This window comes from Manacus vitellinus, unplaced genomic scaffold, assembly GCF_001715985.3.
Source record: "Manacus vitellinus isolate BGI_N305 unplaced genomic scaffold, ASM171598v3 scaffold_30_pilon, whole genome shotgun sequence".
NCBI lineage: Eukaryota > Metazoa > Chordata > Aves > Passeriformes > Pipridae > Manacus > Manacus vitellinus.
Window position 1 is genome coordinate 6,778,014 of NW_021940291.1, and position 13,659 is coordinate 6,791,672.

Below are 13,659 nucleotides of genomic sequence, written 5' to 3' on the forward strand. Positions count from 1 at the left end.
AGCCTCTTAAACATTCCTAGCTCCCTTGGCTGCTACTTGCAGGACTTCCTCTCTAGACCCTTCAGCAGCTCTGTTGCTTTTCTCTGGACTTGCTCCAGCACCTCAGTGTCTTGTATCCAGAGCTGGACACAGGGCTCGAGGTGTGGCCCCCCAGCGCCAAGTACAGGAGGAAAATCACTACCCTGCTCCTGCTGGCCACACTATTCCTGATCCAAGCCAGGATTCTACTGGCCTTCCTGGCCACTTGGGCACACAGCTGGCTCATGGTCAGCCATCTGTCAAACAGAACTCCCAGGTCCTTTTCCTCTGGGCCATTGTCCAGTCCCTCTTTCCCCAGCCTGAAGCACTGCAGGGAGTTGTTGTAACCCACGTGCAGGACCCAGCACTTGGCCTTGTTGAACCTCCTACAGTTGGCCTCAGCCCATTAATCCAGCCTGTCCAGATCCCTCTGCAGAGCTTCCTACCTTCCAGCAGATTAATGCTCCCACCCACCTTGGTGTCATCTACAACCTGACTGAGGGTGCCCCTGATCCCCTCATCCAGATTATCAATAAAGATATTAAACAGGAGGAGCAAATTTACTGCACTAGCAGAAAACATACCTAAATGAGTTAGCAGGCTGAAGTACTAGCTGAGCATGATCCTGTCTTCCTCACAAGTAAGCACTGTCCTTTGAAGGTTTATGGTTTTGAACTGCCAAGCTGAGATACAATACTTGCTTAAGGGTCCTTGAATTGCTGTTCCTTCCAAGTCTTCAAACACAGACATGAGAAAATGCTAGAAAAAAACATAACAATTGACATGGCCATCAGTAGTCCTCAAAATCCAATCTTACTGCCACACAACAAGGTAGGGCAGCCATTGCCCACTTCTCTAATTACACATCTACCACCCAGACATTTAACCTCTACACAATTTCAGGGTTTGGGGTTTTTTTCCCTTTTTACAGAACCTCAGTAATAGAAAAAAGAATAATACAACTTTAAAAATAGATTGCTTGAAGAATATCAACTCGACAACTATTCCTCAGTACTCTGCCACCTGTTCAGTACTAAATCTCCATTCCTGCTTGCAGTGTTGCAAAAAATGCCATTAAGTATCTGTGAGCTGAGTTACTGGGCAAGAACTTGACTCCAAGAACACAGTAGAATTTACAAACCTTAACCAAGCTCAGAAGACCACTGGGACAGACCCAGGTACAGACACACCTCCTCCCTTTTGGAAATAGGCTTATTAAGGTAATTTACCATTTCTTAAAAACAGTTGAATGAATGAAAGGCAAAAGGCTTGTTTCCTTTCTTTACACAGTTGCTCTGTCTACATTTCCCTAGTGAAAAACCCATAGGTTTGCCAGTGTCAGTATTTCCAAAACAAATGGGGAATTCCTACCAATTGTGTTTGCAGATCAGAATAGAGCAGCCTCATAAAGCTTCTCTTATGAGACACACTGATCTAATCTGTTTACTTTTAGAAAGATTATTGTAGATAATTAGCTACCTGGATTTGGGAGGATGCACTACATACATACAGTTGCTTTCAATTCCAGGAATTCAAGAAACTTATAAGTGCCCCTGCAAGTATTTATAAGAAATTTCCTTCCATCACTCTTTTTTTTTTTCTTAGAGGTTCAGAATAAATTTGGGGAAATGAAGGATTTTAAATTAACTCTTAACTTCTTTCACAATGTAAGAAGCATTTAAACATCCTTGGCAGTAAATCCCACTGATTTTATTTTAAACAAAATTTTTGGAACAAAATCGAGATTGCCAGAAAAAGAGCAGCACCTTGCATGTCATCATTTTCTGTATAATAGTGACATTAAGTCTCCCTTGAAAACTACTAAGGAAACATATGGATAATTTCACAGAGAAGTGTCACAAAGCAAAGCCCTGCAGAGGAAAGTAAAAATAAACAATATCCTCTTCTCTTCACTCATCCCATTAGAATAGCAACAGAATATAAACTAAGCAAGAGAGCAATTGGTCATCCTCTTGGAAAAGTCACCAAAAGAATTGCAACTTGAAAATATTAAGATAACAGAAAAAAAATACAAAACTCTCACTATGATTTGCTACAAAGTTGAAGTAAAATTTGCCACCAAAAAAGACAATGATGAGCAATTTTAAAATATCTTTTCAAAAAGTACACAAACCAGAATCTCATTATGCAAGTACAACGCCATTTGAGGGCATTGTGCTGGGGTTTGGGGTGGGGGGAGGAAGAGGAACACCAAAGACAGGATGTTACATGAGGGATCTGTAGTGCTGCGTGCTTGATTTTAATCAGCCACAGTAACACTGATTTCACAAGGTCATGACTAAAATCATTAGTTGTTCTTTCGTAAGTTTAGTCCCTGCCTCTGAGAAGCACCAGGAATATGTGCCTCTGCAGTAGATCAGGTGTAATTCAGCTGCTTTCCCACATGATTTCACGTATCTCAACTCCTTCCAGTTCCTGGATGATACAATGCATGACCTTGCATTCCTTTCCACCGAGAGCCCTCCCGACACTCACTGCAAGGGCTGCCAGCAGGAGTGCTGATGTGTGTTGTTTGCAGTGCTGGTCACCGCTGTGCCTCGGCAGTTAAGAGCAACCATTTAAACAAAGGCCATTCATAACTTGCACGTTGTTAAGGTTTGGTCAGCCCCTCATAATTGTCCCTGATATTCCTTTTGAGCTACATTTTCTGCAGGAGATACACAAGTTTACAGTAGGGGCCCTTCCCACATTTGCACTGCTGGGACTGCCAGGTTGTGAATTTTTTGTTGTTTAAAGCCCAGCCAGTACTCAGAAAAGATAGTGTCATTAGCAGTTGTCCTAAACTGGTTTTTTTCTCCTTCTGTGCCTTGCATGGCCCCAACTCTTTCACACTGTATGCCATTTAAAACTCACTACACAAATACTTCCCCTCCTTCATGCCATCATCTTCCAACACATCCAACTATCACATTACCTGCACAGATATTTATCCCTACCTCTGTTCCACAGCTAGTGTTACTCAGTTGCATGTTCAGTATAAAATTAAAAATGAAATCAAATAGGGAAAAAAAAGCTTTGCTGATGTTACCTAAACAAAAAATAAAGAGAACTTCAACATTTTGAAACTAGGAATATTTAAAATTTTTTTTAAATGTTGTTTCTTTTTTTTTAATACTATACTAATTGGAAGTACGTTTTCTGACTTTATATTGTTCCCACATTGCAAACATTCCCATCCATCAAAGACAAAAGCTTCTTATCAGTAATCAAAATATATTGCCTGCTCATTTGGACCTGCTTCCAACTGCTACACCAATGGGATAATTCAACAGTGGCACAAAGAGCCTTCTCCTGGTGTTCCAGGAAGCAGCGACACTGGAGAGCACAGAGCTGATCTGCAACCTGCCCCACCCGAGCCGTGCAGGTCTGCAAGCAGTGCAACCCCACATAAAACATCACAGAATTCCTGCCAAGGTTCTGACCACAGCCAAGCTCTGCTGGGTACTGAGAACAGAACAGTTCCACCTCAGGCCCCCCAGCACCTTCAGCCTCCGCTGAATCCCAGAGCAGCTGGTGTTTGGTCTCCCAAGGGGATGTGCACAGCAACACTCCAGGCTGCACGTGGCTCATGGGGCCATTTGCCCGAGCTGGTTAGAACTAATTTATTTGGAGGGCTGCCAGGGATCTAAACTGACATTTAACTAAACCCACTGCTTATGTTAAAGGGGTAGCTCACCATCTGAGAGGAGCCAGAATTTGAAAGCTAAACAGCTTTCAAATATAGTTGATTCAACTGAGAGGGGGAAGTGCTTTTAAGAGGCCAATGATGTCTTTACCAGTCGTTTCAGTTTGCTGGCCACAGAGGTAGGCAAATATATTACTCGCAAGAGTGACTTAACAACACTCACTCTTCTATATTTCACTTTTCTAGGAGCAAAAAGAGAATTTAAAAAGATGTTCTCCTTTTTAGCATTTCTATTTAATATGTAAAATCACAAATATTTTGTCTGCATAAACATTGTAACTAACAGTGTGCCAATCAAAAAAATGTCGAAAATTAGGCACTGAGAATAACAACGTTGCTCCTCGGACTGAAGGCAGCAGTAAAACATTTGTCTGAAGTCAATTATACAAATAATTAGTGCATGCAAGTGGTTTAAGTAAATATCAGAAGTTCTTTCATGTGACATAAGTGTCAGTAAACTCCCTGACATAGCATTGTGTTTGGTATTTTAAAACAGGCATTTGTTCCACAGCTCAGACTTCAGCACTTTTGTCTCAAATATGCTCTTGAAAAGCATTGCAGAATTGGATGAGCTAAAGGAAAATGCTGTATCCTACAAAATTCAACAGTTTACCATTTTAGCCAATAAAATTTTAGCTAATATAAGCAAGCAGATTTAAAAAAGGAACTGGAATTAATTCAAGTAATGATGACAGGCTAGGGCTGTGTTTATATTAAAAAAAAGAAAAAAAATTTCCTTAATAAAACTCACTGATTTGGAGAAGCCTCTGCTTTCTATTATTCTGTCCACATGTTCAATACAGCACATCTTCAAAGTTTTAAAACACGAGATCAGTATTCATTTGTTAAAATTCTTCCTGTTGTTATCTACTTCAGCTCTCCAACAAGGGTGTTAGAAAAAAAGAAAATCATATTATTGAGTAGCAAATACTGTAGAAACCATACTTTAAAACCCCCCAAACCCAACAATGACATGTTGCTCCAACAGCAGGTACATTGATATTACCATGCTGGTCAATCTTGTCTTACAGAAGTAACAAGGTACTCTTAGGACTAATTTTTTTTTTTTTCATGCTTGCCTATTATTATTATTAAAGTTGATGAGTAATTGTTAAAAAATACCATTTACTGACTTTGGAAACAAAAATGGTTAAACCTTTTTCTTCTAGTATTCTTCATACAAAATAACTACACTTCAGCTCTGGGCATTTTTTGCATCCAGTCTCACAACTGAATACAAAAATGGTTTGGAGAAAAAACTAATCTGATTGCAGGTTGTTACAGATTATCCAAAAATGTAGACACATTACCATGGCCACAGTAATTGTATCTAAGTTTCAATTTGGCTCTCTGAGGCAGGGATTGACCTGATGACCTTCAGGGCCCCTTTCATTGTAAATTATGCTGTGATTTTATGAATGAAAACTGAAAACACATGGCAACACCTTTTTTTTTTTTATTATTTCAATGTATTATTATTCTATTTATACCTCAATAGTGCCCTCTGCTGATGTTTATCGTGCTTGATTATTTGCATGGAAAAATTGTGAGGGTATGTTATGAGAGTGTGTTAACACTTCTCCTGCAAATGAAGGAAGGAAACAATTGCAGAATGTTCTTGTTGTCTCACATTCAATCAGAGCAGGATGAATGTGCAGGGTTAGGGCACAGAATGTAAGTGATCAATACCTTTATCAGGTCATTTTGGAGAGTGGATACATATTTAAAGTCAAAGCAGGTCTCATCTCCCTCAAGCCATGAAAATTTAGAATACTTCCCAGCAGCCTTCAGAGCCACAGAACAGCTCTATCCAGAACATGTGAAAACCTCCAAAAAGAACTATCAGCTTTCCTTCCTCCAACAATAGCAGTTCCATGGAGGTGACTTGAAGGAGGAGATTGAAAAGGGTATGTTGGAAAAACCTCTCAAACCTGGAAGATCAGAGGGATCAGAATTAGCAACCATTCACCTTCAGCTGCCTGACCTATAGTTTTACATACACGAAACTGTGCAAGTGATAGAGAAAATAACTTAGTAAACTTATTATAATTTTTAGTAAAGAGGATTTTGGTGTAATTTGGTGTAAACTCTTGGCAGGTTCTGCTTAGGAAACATCATCAAAACTGCTTTTAAGACACAGTTAAAATGGATGTATGTACAAAACAAACATTACAACACACAACAGAAAGCCAGCCCCTCCAAACACTTGTCAGGATTGTGACTGGCTATTTTAAAAGTTTCTCAGTTGTATGAGAATTAAACTTCATTAAAACTGCTATAAAGCTTTGCAAAAGGAAGTCAAAGCTTTCCCTTCAAAATTTTCAGTCTACTTAAATTCAAGTACTAAGTAAAACCATTCTTTTTTCCAAATCTTACACTACTGTCCAAGCTTTGAAGGGCCATGCAGAAGTGTTTTGTCTCATTTTAGACGTATCATAGCTAAATTTGTGTGCTAGTTTTTTCTTTTGTATTCCTACAGTCTCAATGGCCAGCAAGAGTTCCTACTAAACTGCCTGTATTCCCCAGCCTATTAGCAATCATCATGATTGAACTTTCCTAGGGGCACGTAGTACAAATATTTTCATAATAGAGTTAAGATATTAGGAAAAAAGTTTGTAGAAGTTATATTACCAATCACATGTGCATGAATTCAAAGGATTTCACATCTCCTTCATGGTGTATAAATGTCTTTCATAAATAGCATCTCTTTACAAAGAACCAGACTGCTCTGTTTACATGCCTATGGAAAACACAAATTACCCTAAAGAAAGGTAAAACCCCATCTTTTTCTATGTATTACTGAATGGGACACAACAGTGAGGGAAATTCAGGCTAAACTTCTTGAGAAACTCTAAGAGCAAAGTTAAGCAATGAAGCTGATCCTCACAAGGGTTGAAAGGTTTCCATCACTACAGTTTCAGACAGACTAATATCAGTATTGTGTTTCTTAGGTACATTCCTTAGGTATATTCCTTCTGCACAAAATGGCACCACTGAACTAAGAAAGAAACCTGTATTTTTAAGATTACATTAGAAAACACAACCACCCTTGTCAATCTTAAAAAATGGCTCAATATTAGAGGGACATCTGACTAAAAATGTGAGAATCTGAGGCACACATACCTGTTCCTCCAGACTTGAGTCACACAGCTGTCAGCTGTACTATGTCTACCAATTTTGCCTACGTGAGTTGCCTAGTTTGTTACTTGAGTTTTATTACCTTTGATTAACACAAAGGAATTATGCCTGAACAATATTTAGTTATAAACTAGTTAAAGGTGTTTCTCTTACAAGTTTTGTGTTTCCAGCACATTATGAATTACCACACATAGACCACTGAAATTGCAACATCATCTGCCAAAGTGCAAATGAGAGCCCCTCTTTATCCAGTGAGATAACAATCAGAAGGAGTAACTTGTGAAAGCTGCACCTTCCTTCATTTGAATGGTCTGATCTGTGAGCATGCATAGTCACTTGACTGATATAAATAAACTTTTACTCATACTTGCAGAGGCAACATAGTTCTGTGAGTTTCTTTACTGGCTTCTCAATCAACAGAATTCTTGACTGAGTTCCAGCAGTAGCTCTATTGGTGGTGATGTGCAAGCTGGAAAAAACACAACCTGACTTTACATCCCAGGCTGAGCCTGTAGATAGAAACAGTCTTATTTATAAACATACTGCATCACGGATGGCAATTCCAGCAGCAGAGGACTACAAGGCACTAACAGCAGCAGAGTGCTCTTTGGCAAATGAAATCAGCTCAGAACTCCAGGCAGACATCCATATGCATCTTACTGAGAGAGACCAATTTAATTCCTTACATTATTCGATCTCACTCACTTTAATGACGACAGATATTCTTCTATTAATGTGCAAACCCAAGAACTTCCAGGTAGTTCACAATACAGTATTTCTGGTGCAGCTGTTTGCTACTGCTGTGAACTGTAGCCTAGATTCCATTAACAACACAGGCTGAGAACACTAAGTCCAGTATCTCCCAGTATAACCACCTGGACTTATCAGGGAATACCGATTTTAGAAGATGCCTTGAGAAGGCAGAAGGGAGGCCCGAAAATTTACAACTGTACATTTTTTCTGCTTTCTAAGTGTTATTACCTGCTTATGGGAAGTTCCAGTTAACAGGTACTCCTTCAGATAAATTACTTTTAAACAAATAGTGATCCACTTGCCACATGGTTTAGAAGCTGAGAAAGAAGATATTCTCAGAGTAATACATGGAAATCGGTTCCAAATTATCTAGGGAACCAGTGCTTAGAATACCTCCTTGCATCTTAAAATAACATTTTGCTTCTGCCTGATAACATTTACTGGTTCTCTTCCAACCTGAGGCCTTAATTCAAGAAGATAGCTGGGCTTATGCCTCATCAAGGATCGATGGCTCTACTTGCATGGATCAAGTTAATTGTAAACTTGAGTTACGTGTTGATGGGAAATATGAAAACAGGCTTCAAGTATGGCATCCATCCACATCACTTCTCAAATCACTGAACAAAATGTCCCTGGCCTTCTAAGAAGAATGTGGATATAAACACATCAAGTGCTAGACAGAAACACAGAACAGACATTTCTTAAATAAATGAATAGATACACATTGTGCTATTGCACTGGAATTTTAAAATAGTCTGATTTATGTTTTCCATCCCCAATGTAAGATGATAAAAAATAAGGTGTTTTGCATTATTAATAGAAAGATGCATTTAAAGACAGGACATAGAATCGTTGGCATAAAGGTCAAGTTTTAAAAGTGCACTTTTTCCTCATAGGGTGAAATAAATTACACATAATATACCTACTTTACAACTAGTAATTTAGACCCAATAGAATAATAGTTTCCATCTTGAGTGGGAAAAAAATTAAAATTACTATTTTTCTTTCCCACATAAAGATTTATTTCCTTTCCCCTAGGACCGGAAGTTATTAGTGTGTCCAACAAAAATTAATGACTTCTATCTAAAAAGTAAGATATATTCATGAAACACTGGGGGGGGGGAGAGCAAAATTCTAAATAAATACACGGATGAGAACATAAAGTAAACCTTAATAAAATCCCAGCATCTCTGATAATTAATGCTGTGGTTGTGAGTAAATATTAGTCAACCTGTATCTATGCATTTTAGCAGTGCTTCTATTAAGGTCAAAGAAAACACCCACGAAATCTAAATTCATGAATATGTAAACAGACAAAAGAGTAAGGCTACTTACAGTTTCTTATTTTAAATGCATACATAATGTATTACACAGTACAGTACAAAATATTATACATTATATTTAATGAACACATGTGCAAGGACGGGGAAATATATATTGCTATGTGTGTACATATACTTTATTTCAAAATACAAATATTTATTTTGCCGTTCCTGCTTCAAAAAATTTATCTTAAAAGGTTGTGGAACAAGCTTTTAACAGCTTTAAAGGTTTACTCGGAAAAATATTAAAAATACAGGTTTCAGAAATCAACACAAGATGGAAACTTCCAAACTTGGGTCTCCTGTTTACACCTTAAACTTTACATCTTCAGAACATCTACACAGGCAGGAACTCCAAGGTATTAATGAATTAAAATATAAATCATAGCCAGGTTCTGCAAAATCCATGCCATTCATCCTTGTGCTCATGCAGACATGGGATTTTGCTCTCCATCTTTTCAAGTACATTAGAAATAGGCTTTACGTTTTCAGAAGATTTCTGTGTGATGCAAACCAGATTAATATTATTTTTTTAATTTTTTTTTTTATCTAGATCAGCAGGTACCTGCATTCACAGGCTATTGAGCAGATCATTCAGATCTCATCTGACAGGACAGAGTTCTGCCCACAAAAAGTAAGGGCATTGATCTGTTTAAACATTGTCACCTTTAGTGCTTAAACAAAAGTGGGAAGGGTTCTGTAAAAGAAAAAAAAAAATGGAGATATAGAAGAAAAGTAAATACTCAGAGAAGGAACTATGGATGTTAGATACATGAAAATCAATTGTTTTTTCTATTTCATTCTATGTATAGAAGTCAGTATATAGTTTATATGATAAATCACATTAATGAAAAGGATGTTGAGAACAACCAGTCACTGCCAGGAAACAGAGAAAGATTTGTTGACATATTCCCAAAAGTTTTCTTCATCTTCAGGCTGATTCTCAGGCTTCATCCTTCCTGAGAATTTCAGCACAAGTGTTCATTGTTATTTTTGGAACTGACTTCTGCACTCAAGTCCTTGCTTGTATAATGTGTTTTCCTTTCCTTAAACTTTCTGTTAAAAACTTGGGTTTTAGAGAACATGCACAGGTTTCAGAATGAAAAGAATTGTTTGAACAGGCATATAATGCAAGAAGGAGATATTTTAAATAAGATGTAGTTCCTCCACTACTTTCAGAATATTTTAAAAAGTACCACTATAGTATCAGAAGACATTAATCTCTGAACCTATTCTGTAGTCTTTTCTACCTTCAATTTTCAGGATACAATAACATTCCTTTGAATAGAGAAAGTATATTTTATTATAAGCATTTTATGAAAAACAACTGTCATTATTACATAACAATATTTTACGTCAAAGTACCTGTCAAAATAAGGAGTTTATGAAAAATAATTTTATCAAAAAGACTAGAGGATGATGGAGATCTCAATGTTCTTGGGTCAGTTACTAATATCTCCATTACAGCATTAATGTGATTTAATGTGTTCAGAAATGGGTTGTGCAACTTCATTTCAAAGAACATGGTGTCAGAACTCAGGAGTCCTCCTGGAAGAAAGCTTTGGCAAGGAATAGTCAGTGGAGTCTCCACCCCAAACTTCTGGTTTCTTTTTAAAAGTTTTGCTCTGATCAAGTGCAAGCTTTTGTAAACTAAATATTTTTAAGAGAGAGAATACACAATGGCAAAATTTGTGAAGTTCATAATAAATAAGCTAATAAAAAATTGATATATCTCTTTAGGTGTAAATCTGTTTAAAGTCTTAAAGCCACTAGGTCTTCCTAGCAAATGTTCTATACTAAAAATTAGTGATACTTTCATTCTTTACATTACAGCACTACAATGTCATCTGATACCTCTACAGTCTTTTGTATAATCCTCACTTGTCCTATTAATTGCTGACATGCATTTTAAACCTGTAATGCTATTGCATAATCCCTGAAAAAGCCTTCACCAAGAAGAGAAGGGAGGGGAAAAATCACCCTTTTTGCATATGACATGTCTATCATTCAAATAAAAGTTATCATTTAACAATTCAGTATTTATAGATTATAGTTTCCTGGAACAAGTAACATATTTTTGACATCTTGTAACACACTGAAGCCCAAGAGATAGAAAAATGCAAAGCTGTAACCAGAGTAAATACTGAACTCCGCAGAGGAACGCTGGATACTAAAGAGAACGCTGGATACTAACTGTGAACAGCCGCCAGAAGGTGGCAATAGCGATACCGTACTTGCATCGACAGTTTTATATTTAGAAACTTGGTGAGGTTTTAAGCATAAAAAAATTCACTTTATAGAACTGCACTCGTACTGTTAACTTTTTATGGCACTATTCATTTCTCACCAGCCCCACAGAGAACAGAACGAAATTCTCCTGCATCCTACAGCTGCGCCTCTGGAGTTTTCCAAGAGAAACTCTATAGAGCAAAGCAAACCCAAGGATTGTAATGTTTCTGGGATTCATTTCTTTTAAACCACACTTTTATCCTACTAATCAACGCTAATTATAATACACAGAAGGTAGAAGGCTATCAGGGCAAAAACTAACAACAACAACAACAAAAATCCTCCTTTGAAACCCAACCATGAAGCGTACCGGGGTCAGACCAGGTTCTGTATTCATCAAAAAATAAATGGAAATATTTCCCTACATCCCACATGGAGAAGGACACTGAAAAGAAGTGCAGCTATAACTTCAGCACTGCAATATTCCTGAGTAGGGAGACATTACATTTTATGCAACCCAAGCAAACCATAACCAGTGGTAGAGTGAATAGAAGTGGGCCTGTGCAAAGAAGAAATGTTTGTGCCAGGTAAGAGGATTAGAAAGAAGTCAGTGGGACAGGTAAGCATGAAGTGTGTCTCATGTCCCTTCAATTTTTTCTCTCTCCAACTTCAAATAGACAACTTGCTTGCAAACCACAATCACAGACATCTCTTACAGTCTTTGCTTGCAAAACAATTCTGTAGATTTAGGTGACTAACTCAGTAGGACACAACTATGCTTATCAGATAAATAAGGCAAATGTAATCATGTGAAGAAGCATGAAAAACAACACAAAATTAACAATTCTGTCAGTATAAAATTATGCAGGTTTTAGTAGCTGTACAAAATGTTTCATGATCTGCAAAAACACTACACGTCCCAGTGAATCATTAACACAAAATAGTCAAGACCGTCCATTCTTACAGCTCTGTCTTTTTAGATTTCATATTGTTTTATTAAAAGAGCTAGTTTTGTAGGAAAAGAGTACCTATAACATTGCTCAAAATTCATTTGATACAGCCTTCATCAGCATTCCTTACCAGCAGGACAGAAAATCCCAGCTCCTGACAGGAACAAGTTTGAGATGCACAGCTAATCCGACAGCCTCTGGAGCCAGCACAATATTAAACTACCAAATAAAAAAAAAATATACCTATTATGTTCATTTTTAGTACTTTCTTAACCAACCAGCCCAGCATTTTACTAAACCTGCTTGCTATCTTTTCAAGATACACATCATGTCAAGGCCTAAATTAATTAATAAGTTCTAAATGCCCTGACCAACCTGTCTGTGAGGAAAGTAAATTTACTACAGACACTGGTGAGCAAACACCTCAGGAACAGGCTGATTTTTCAGTCCAAATACCTGCAGTATCAGCAACAATATCTAAAAAGTAGCTTATTTTGAAAAATCAGCCTATAAATCAGTAAAGTAGGCTTAGAAACTCTATTAATTAGCATCTTGCTCTGCATAACATTGGTTTTGGCATGTTTCCAATTCAAAAAATGCACACTCCTACTAATTTCAATGTCACTCAGCTTTCCTGCCACACGCAAAAGTTTCTCTACAAAAAGCACTTATGGAACAAATCTATTCAAAGAGTAGGAGAAATACTTGTTACAATGTATTGGACCAGTTAACTCTGTTCAAAATAATTAGTGCATAAATAAAAATCAAAAGTTCACATCCAAAATGTTAAGTAATTAAAAATACTACTTACTTTGGCTTCAGAGAACAGGTGACACTGCAAGTCATCTAGTCATTGCTACTGTAATACATAGTATTACAGTAATTCACAACTATTTTTAAAATCAAATTTACTAGTATAATGCATTATAGTTGTGACTATTGACTCATTCAAAATTTTGTATTCTGTGGATAATTAGCTATAGGACAAAATCGTTTGCTTTAGGGTTTAATAGGCTGTGTAAGTAATGTCACAGATTTAATTTTTTTTTAAATCACCTCAGTAGAAATGTGCCAGACGATCCTTTAGTCTTACTATCCTTTTTTTTTTTTGCCTTGGGAGCTGGAAAAAACCCAAGATTGGTCATACGTTACTGTGCTTGCTGTGTTTTATTCAAATACACCAATGCATCTGCCATCATAATTGGAAAAACACAATTTAGGAGCAGTCAAATCTTAAAATTTCTTCTTTACTTTGCGCCTCCCTGTGGCTGAATCCCTCACACAGAACAGGCTACAGGATCAGCGCCTGGGCTCAGCATCTTATTAGATTTTATCAGATTCAGTATTTGTAATAAGGAACACTTGGATAATTTGAAAATAGTTGGCCGTGCTGCGGCCGAAAAATTTAAATATGTTTTAATAGTATTACACCGGCTGAGCTAGTCGGGTAAAAATCTGTTTGGATTTACACACTGCTTTCCCACGAAGATGGGGGGAAATCCGCACGATTTTATATATTTATAACGATTTTAAAATATCCTGA

The 13,659-nt window shown here is 37.2% G+C and overlaps 1 protein-coding gene across 3 annotated transcripts in view; it reads right to left on the reverse strand.

Annotated features, from left to right (window-relative positions):
• Positions 1–13,580, reverse strand: part of MRVI1 (murine retrovirus integration site 1 homolog) — a 103,958-nt gene extending 90,378 nt beyond the window's left edge. For all 3 annotated transcript variants that reach the window (XM_018076118.3, XM_018076119.3, XM_018076120.3), the window contains exons 1-3: positions 12,928–13,580; positions 12,247–12,335; positions 603–777 (exon numbers count right to left, since the gene is read on the reverse strand). The gene's annotated coding sequence lies outside the window, so the exon portion shown is untranslated. The remainder of the gene's footprint in view (positions 1–602; positions 778–12,246; positions 12,336–12,927) is intronic.
• Positions 13,581–13,659: the final 79 nt, after the last annotated feature.